This window comes from Trichosurus vulpecula, chromosome 6 (assembly GCF_011100635.1).
Source record: "Trichosurus vulpecula isolate mTriVul1 chromosome 6, mTriVul1.pri, whole genome shotgun sequence".
NCBI lineage: Eukaryota > Metazoa > Chordata > Mammalia > Diprotodontia > Phalangeridae > Trichosurus > Trichosurus vulpecula.
Window position 1 is genome coordinate 170,233,876 of NC_050578.1, and position 8,321 is coordinate 170,242,196.

At 37.1% G+C, this 8,321-nt stretch overlaps 1 protein-coding gene across 1 annotated transcript in view; it reads left to right on the forward strand.

Moving 5' to 3' along the window:
* RELL1 (RELT like 1) overlaps positions 1–8,017 on the forward strand; it is a 65,548-nt gene extending 57,531 nt beyond the window's left edge. Inside the window, exon 7 of the mRNA XM_036765447.1 lies at positions 5,975–8,017. The gene's annotated coding sequence lies outside the window, so the exon portion shown is untranslated. The remainder of the gene's footprint in view (positions 1–5,974) is intronic.
* The last annotated feature ends 304 nt before the right edge of the window (positions 8,018–8,321 follow it).

An 8,321-nucleotide genomic window follows, 5' to 3' on the forward strand; every position in this document is an offset into this window, starting at 1 on the left:
TTAGCTGTGTGACCAAAAAGTTGCTGAGCCTTAATTTCCCTGTTTGTAAATTGGGGATAAAAATATCACAGACCTCCCAGGGTTAGTAGCGAGGATCAAGGAAGAGAATACACATAAGCAATCTGCAAACTTTAAAGCACCTATATAAAAACCAGTGATTATTACCCATTTATATAATTTACATCCCCAAATGAATGTAAGCTTGAGAGCAGGAGCTGCTCTTTATTTTCTCTTTGTGTCCATAGTGCCTACTATGGTGCTTTGCTCATTGCAAGCACTTAAATACTTATTGGATTGGACTCCTAAAAAATACAGGAGGAAACAAGGCATTATCTTATTTATTGTTCTTATGAAGTTCTAGAGATAGAATTTATTTATTGTTACTATTAAGTTATAGAGAGGTAGTAAGGTATGATAAAGCTAACAGCAGCAGGAAGTGAGGAAACCAGGGTTCTAGTCCAGTTTCTGGCATTAACTTGCTGCATGTCCTTGGACAAGTCACATAAACTGTGGACTCACTTGCACAGTGAGAGAGTTGGACTACATCTGACTCCTTTCTAGCTCTAAAAGGCTGTGGTCTGTGGCTTGTATTCCTCTCGAAATAATTTACTGCCTTACCGTAGCCATGGGAAAGGTATTCGATAAATACTAGCTCTTTCTTTTAAAAGAGTTCATCCAAGTTAGTATTTCTAGATCTTGGGAGGTCAGAGTTCCTTTTTCCACAGCAGGGTTGTTATTTAAAAAGCAAAACTGTACAAAACAAAACGAAGAAACACACCCAACCTCTTGCCTCCACATATTTTCCAAGCCCAGGGGACCCTCTTAGAGCCACTCCCTCACTGTTGACTGATTTTTGACCTTGTGAGCACTTTTTTTTTGTTTGCATTTATCTCTTCTGTCTCTTTTTTCTCTGTTAACCTTTCCTTAGATTAAATGAAAGGAGGATTTAACTCCACTCATTTTCACTTTTTTCAAGTATAACAATTCTGCAACATTTAGTGGGTGACATAAGGGACTGAGTTTTTTTTTTAAATTGTTTTCAGTCTCCCTTGACCTTCCCTCCACCCTTCTTCCACCCATTGAGAAGTCAAGCAATAACATACCTATTATAAGTCATGTGACACATTTCCATATTAGCCATGTTGAAAAAAAAAAGCAGGAAAAATAAAGTGAAGAAAAATATACTTCAGTCTGTATGATGAGTCCATCTGTTCTGTCTCTAGAGTTGGATAACATTTCTCATCATGGGTCCTTTGGAATTGTCTTGGATCATTGCCTTGATCAGAATAGCTAAGTCTTTCATAGTTGTTATAATATTACTTTTACTGTGTACAATAATCTGGTTCTGCCCATTTCACTTTGCATCAATTCATGTAAGTCTTCCCAGGTTTTTCTGAAACTATTCCCTTCATCATTTCTTACAGCATGATAGTATTCTATCACAATCACATACAACTTATTTAGCTATTCCTCAACTGATTGCCATTCTGTCAATATCCAATTCTTTGCCACTACAAAAAGAGCTGCTATAAATATTTTTGTACATATAGGTCCTTATCCCTTTTCTTTGATCTCCTTGGGATACAGACCTAGTAATGGTATTACTGGGTCAAAAGGTATGTGCAGTTTTATAGCTTTTTGGTCATAGTTCCGAATTGCTATCCAGAATGATTGGCCCAGTTCACAACTCTACCGACAATGCATTAGTGTATTTGTTTTTCCACATCCCCTCCAGCATTTGTCATTTTCTTTCTTTTTTTTTTTTTGTCATGTTAGTCAGGAGGTATGAGGTAGTATCTGAGAGTTGTTTTAATTTGAATTTTTTCTTGAATTTCTAGTGAGTTAGAGCATTTTTTTTGTATGACCATTGTTAGTTTTGATTTCTTCTTCTGAAAACTTCTTGTTCAAGGGGATTGATTTTTCCTATTGTCCTCAAAACCTTGCATTAGGGTTGCAAAGTAAGGAGGTTTGAAAAACATTTAATTCATTTTTACCTTTAAGCTGAAAGAAGGTGTAAAAACCTGTAAATGTTTAAGAGTTTATTTGTCCTTTGTACTTGAGATTTAATCTTGATGTTTACTAGGTATTGATCCCAGCAGAATGGTACCAATACAGTAACACACAGACTCAATAATTAAATCAGGCAAACCTAACTTTAATACTTGTACTGAACAAGAGTGAAAAGAATTAATCTTTTCAAAAAAAATTGTTCACCCCACTCCCAAAATATTTGCAGTTCAGAATCTGTGCCCTCTGGCGGTATTTTATTTAGTAGACAAACTTCACACTTCAAACTGTCTAAGTTATCAGATATATGTACATATGTATATAATATATATGTACATATACATATATATAATTTTAAAGTTATATCAGAAAGATGTTGAGTTCTGAGTGCAAGTCCTGCTTATAACTGAGTAGATACACATACATGTTGGGACAAATAGATTTATTAAGAGCTCTTGAGAACTGTAGTGACCCATTTGAAAAAAAAATCCAATCTTTGTTGTTCTGACTATAAAATTATTTTTGAAGTTTCTCATATTTCAAGACTGCAGAGTTGAAAGAGACCTTTAAGGCCATCATTGGCAACCACATGACAAATGGACAGATGAATGCCCTCATTTATGATATCCCTCAAAAACAAGGGAGATTAACCTGTGTGACCTGTTAATCCATTTGACTCTCTGGTGGAATCTATGAATCCTTCTGAGAGTAATGTTTTTAAATGCATAAAATAAAATGCATAAAATTGTAAAGATATTTTGTCCCCTTCTTGATCCCACTCCCAGCTGAAAAAAAGAAGAAAACTTAAACTAGGAGGTATTTCTAAACACATTAAATAGCCTAGGGGAACTTATGGCTAAGGATGACTTCATGATTCATTAGACCCAGGGGAAGAGTTCACTTATCTTCCATGAACTGGCACTTCTAAAAGAATTGTGAGGGTTTACATCAAAATATAAACTAGGAAAAATAGTTTAAAGTCAAAAGAGAATTTTCATAAAATGTTAAGGCTATAAGAGAACTTCAAGATCATCTCTTTCAGGCCCCTCATTTGGCAGATGAAGAAATTGAGGCCCAATCATTACGCATTAGCCTTCTTTGTATCATGGACCCATTTGGCTGTTTGGTGGAGCTCATAAACCCCTGCTAAGAATAATGTTTTTAAATGCATAAAATAAAATACATAAAATTACAAAGGAAACCAAAGGCTAATGAAAATAAGATGCATTTTTTTCCTCATCCAACTTCATGGATCTCCTAAAATCTGTGGACTGGGTTCCTCTAGTCCATGGATTCGAAATGAAGAGCCTTTTCTTTAACATAAATGGATATTCAGCTTTTCCTAGAATGCCTCTGGTGATTCAGATATCAAGCTCATGAGTCAGACCATTTTAATTTGAAAAAGCTCCGGTGGAGAAGAACTTTCTCCCTTCTAGTTAACTGACTCTTATAGAATAACTTCTATCTATTGGTTTTAGTTTTCCCGCCCAATTCCGCCTAAGAAGAGTCTCAAACCGTTTCTGAATGCCCATCCTTTAAATATTTGCAAAGTCTTTCTCAAGTCTTTTGTTCTCAAGGCCAAACAGCACCAATTCCTTCATCCAGGTTTCATCTGAAATGGTTCTGAATCCCCAGTATTATCTTGACCTTCCTTCTCTGAATATGCTCCAGAATAAGGAAACATCAAAGAACCTTTTCACTCAAAGGACCAGGGAATCCTAAGGCTTCACTTACTTTCCATCTAAGAGATCTGATGTGGCCAAACACTGACCACATACTAATAATATCAGGATATAGGGCAGCTAGGTGGCGCAGTGAGTAGAGCATCAGCCCTGGAGTCAGGAGGACCTGAGTTCAAATTCGGCCTCAAACACTAGCTGGGTGATCCTGGGGAAGTCATTTAACCCTGTTTGCTTCAGTTTCCTCATCTGTCAAGTGAGCTGGAGAGGGAAATGGCAAACCAGTCCAGTATCTTTGCCAAGAAAACCCCAAATGGGGTCACAAACACCTGGACATGACTGAATAACAACAGGGTCACATCAGCTGTTTTATGTTGTTGTGAGGATAAAATTAGAATATTTGTGAAGCGTGTTGCAAACCTTAAAGTGCTATATAAGATGATATCATGATTATTATTATTTTAGCTAGGTAGACAATAATTCACATAGAAAGGATCTGCTCCCTTCCTTAGCTAAACCTGTGTGCCATTTTCCCTAACTTTAAAGGGCTGAAGTTACAAAGTTAGCCTATCAGACACTATTTCCCACTAGATGACCCCTCTGATTCAGGTGGTTGCCACCGTGTCACAATACTGGCAGTGCTTGATTTTGTCAACTGTGCACTGCTTTGTTGCCAAAATGGTTAGACTTCTCATAGGAATAGAGAATAGACCGCATACGATCAAATCAACTCTGTCTTTCCTACAAAAATGGAATGCTTTATTAAAATCATCACTATTAACTAACTACCATGAACAATGTGCTTAGCACAGTGCCTGGCACAGAGTAGGTGTTTATTATCCACAGGTTTCTACTGGGCACATACAAGTGAAGTGGTTCTGGTTAATTGTTGCAGGATCATAAGATTTTGAGCTAGAAAGGACCGTAGAGACCAAGTCCATTATCCCCTCCTTGTCACATCCACCTCCAGCCAAGAAATGTGGCTCTAGAGTCAAATCGCAGCATCAAAACATGTGTGGATTCTAGAAGGATATAAGCTCTTTGAAGGCAGGAGTAGTTTTATTATTTGATTTTTTTGTTTTGGTTTGTCAGAACTTAGCACAATGCCTTACACATAGTAGGTATTCAATAAATGCTTCCTGAATTGAGTTAACTCAACAGTTATACTGCGATTAATCCTGAACCTAGACTAGGATCACAGGATTTTGAAGTCATCTTTTTGTGATTAAGACTGAAACATTGTCAAGAAATGTTTAAAAAGTTCACCTCCCTGAATAAGCTCCTTCTTCTTGCTTCATAGACATGCCTGTTTTAGTACCCATCAGCCTCATTGTATTAAATTAGTAATAAAATGTGAACATCACCTGACTTTAGTATTTTCCGTGTAAGGAAGCACTGATTTAATTTTTCCAAGGCATTAGTTGGGAGTGGGCTGTGGAACAGTAAATTATCCTCAAGAGACAGCAGGTATGTACACTGGCATGGCAACAAACCCAACCACACGTAGTGTGGAAAGATAACATGAAACTGGGGGATTGGTTTCTTCTTGTCCTATTTCTCAAAACAATAGTCAGCAAACATTCATTAAACACTTACTATGTGCCAAGAACTAAGAGGATACAAAGAGAGGCAAAAATGGGCTTCCTGCCCTCAAAGAGATTACCTTCTAATGGAGGAAACTATGAAGCAACTATGTGTTCAAGTCACTTAACCTCTTTTAGCCTCAGAGATAAAATGAGGTGTTTGGATCATCAGAGTAGGACTACCATATTTTAATTTGTTTTTAGTTATTTTTGTTCCTGGCTTCTCTGTAGGGCAGGGGATATTTCTTATTCATTTTTGTATCCCTATCTTACCCCTGAACCTAGCTCAGTGAACAGAATATAACAAGTAAACTTGAATGGGGGAAAATCACTTCTTTATTTCAATAGAATCAGTTTCCTTTGTAATTCTATACATTTTATTTTATGCATTTAAAAATAATATTCTGAGAAGGGGTCCATAGGCTTCACTAGGTTGCCAGAGAGATCCATGAGACAAAAAAGGTTAAGAACCTCTATTTTAGATGAAACCACCTCAATGAGGTCCACTTGGGACATAAGCAGTAAAGTGAATATGGAAGTAACTAAACAGTCTTCTCTGTAGGAAAATGGTGATCTATCAGAGAGCGTGTGTGTATGAGTGTGTGGGTGGGTGGTGGTGGTCATGGTGGAAATGTGGAAACATGATTGTCACTGGGCAGACAACAACATTGTCTCTGAAGCAATTTTTTTTTGTTTCTGTTTCAGGAGGAGTTTTATTTGAAGAAGTTTTAAAGAGACCGAAAACTTAGGAGATGTGCAAAGCCAATTGCCCAAGGAAAGAGTTTCTTAAATCTTTTGTACCATTTCTGCCTGGGGGGTGTGTGTCCAAGATTCTAAAATGGAACACCGTTGCTATTCTAGATGCCAGGTTCTATGTGTCAGCTTGATAACTGGTTTTTGCCCCTTATGCCTTACAGAAAGTTTATTAAATTTTCAAGAAAGGCAAGATTTGGTAGTATTTTAACTTAATAGACTCTTCCTTTGCCTTTGTGTACATAACTCAAGTTTTCTCATTTCAGTAATGTGTATGTACAGTGGGAATATTAATGTACAGTTTGAGATTGTGCTTTCTCCGTGTGTCTCTCTGTTAACTCCACCCCATTTTTTCCTCTTTTATTTTTTTGTCTATGGAGAAGGAGCAGTGCGCCGAACCAATTTCACTGTCCCAGAAGTGATAGGCAGTGACATCAGCATGCTCCTCCCCCACCTTCATCATAATCATGTTTTATCTCTAGATTTCCAGTGACTTCCTTTTAGGAGTGACTTAAATTCGACAACAACCCCATTTTAATGATTAAAAATTGACTTCAAGCCCATCGAACAAAACGCAATTGTTTTGACAGCCCAAGGCCCAAACAAACCTCCAGTGTAAGAGGAGGGACTGTAACTTCTTCCAGGCTTTTTCAGTGGTGTAGGTAATGGTCACTAGGGGTGGATAAGCATTCATGGGATGCTGCTTATAAAGTCTTGCCAAGTGAGTTCATGGCAAGGCAAGGGCAGACAGTCTGGGAGGAGTGGTGATGGAATGAGCCAGACAAAACCTGTCATTACTTCGAGTTTTGTTATTTAGGCAGGGTGTTTCCAGATCTCTCCTTAAACTAATTTAAAAAGAAGAAACAAACCTACTATCAGCTTCCCAAAAGAACACCTCTGTGTCAATGGGCTTTTAAGTATTACTGTAAATAAAACCTTTTGTTTTCTAAATCTAGCCATAAAGTTAAGATCCTACCAATCTTTCAGATGACTGGTAGATTTAATTTTGCCTCAGTTTTTTTTTTTCTTCTTATTTCAAGGCACTATGGTGCAATGGATATAGAGAGCTGGCCTTGGCCTCAGGAAGAGCTGGTTCAGGTTTTATCTCTCTCTTATACGTACTGGTTCTGTGATCAGAAGAGAGTCACTTTATCTCTCTGTGCTCCCACTAATTCTTTTAAGGCTATAAATTACAAAAAAAGATGTAGATCTACATTGATAGAGGGAGCTTCCTCATTGGGAGTTCCCTATTTCAATGAAATCTCAGGTCCACTCCAAAATTTATCAATTTTCTAACAAATCTGAAAGATGTTTATCTGTGGGTATATGTTGGATACATAATCTAAGAGGATTTAATTATGGAAATAAACCTCCCTGAGTTCCAGAAAATTATGATATAGGATTTTTTTTGAGAATGTAAATATTTTTTATTAGGCTGAGATTTTAAAGTCCTAGTTTTGTTAAGTTAAAAATCATCATTAGTTATTAATGATTTAAAATATTACATTCCAGTATGGAGATGAATCAAAATGTAAGGCATTTCAAAAGCTTTAATAATTTCATTCAGGTCAGAGAACTTTTTAGCAATACCGTGGGCAAGAAAATACACTGATATCTGAAACTATATTTAAATGACAAGCACATTTTTAAGGTATTTTCTAAAACAAGCAGTTTTGGTTTGGTTATCTTACAGTAATGCCAAAAGTTATGCACCCCATGCATCAATCATGTAAACATTTTTTGTTAGTTTCTTGTATTCAATGATAATTCTTAAGTGTTTCTGAAGCAACGGATGTTTACAAGAGCTTCTATTTCTCTTCCTTCTTTCGAGGGGGAGGAATTCCCAGCGAAAGCTTATAGAGTGACACTAACTATTGTTGTGTAAAATTTGTAAAGGTAATTTTTCATCATTTTGTGTGTCAAATATATTTTTAACTGTATGGTTTGTACCTTAAGACTTTTGTACTACCAAAGCAGAGTTAAAAATAAAAGGATAATTAGAGTCTTTTTGGTTTGCTCTGAATATTTCCATTTAAGATCCTCAAATGCCTCATGATGGCATGGAGATTCTCAAAGACTGCCAAGGCAACACAGGCTCTGGCTGGTCCTGCCATACTGGAAAGGGCCTAGTGATGGGTTGTGTCTGTCATCTCTGGGCCAGCCTGGCTACTTTGGAAAGGCTTATCGCCAGAAAGCTGATCGCAGGGGAAGGTTTGTTCAGCCACAGCAACTCTTGGACGCTGTCTAAGTGACCCCCTCTGGGGTTAGGATGAGTGACTGCACCAAGGAAATCATAGCC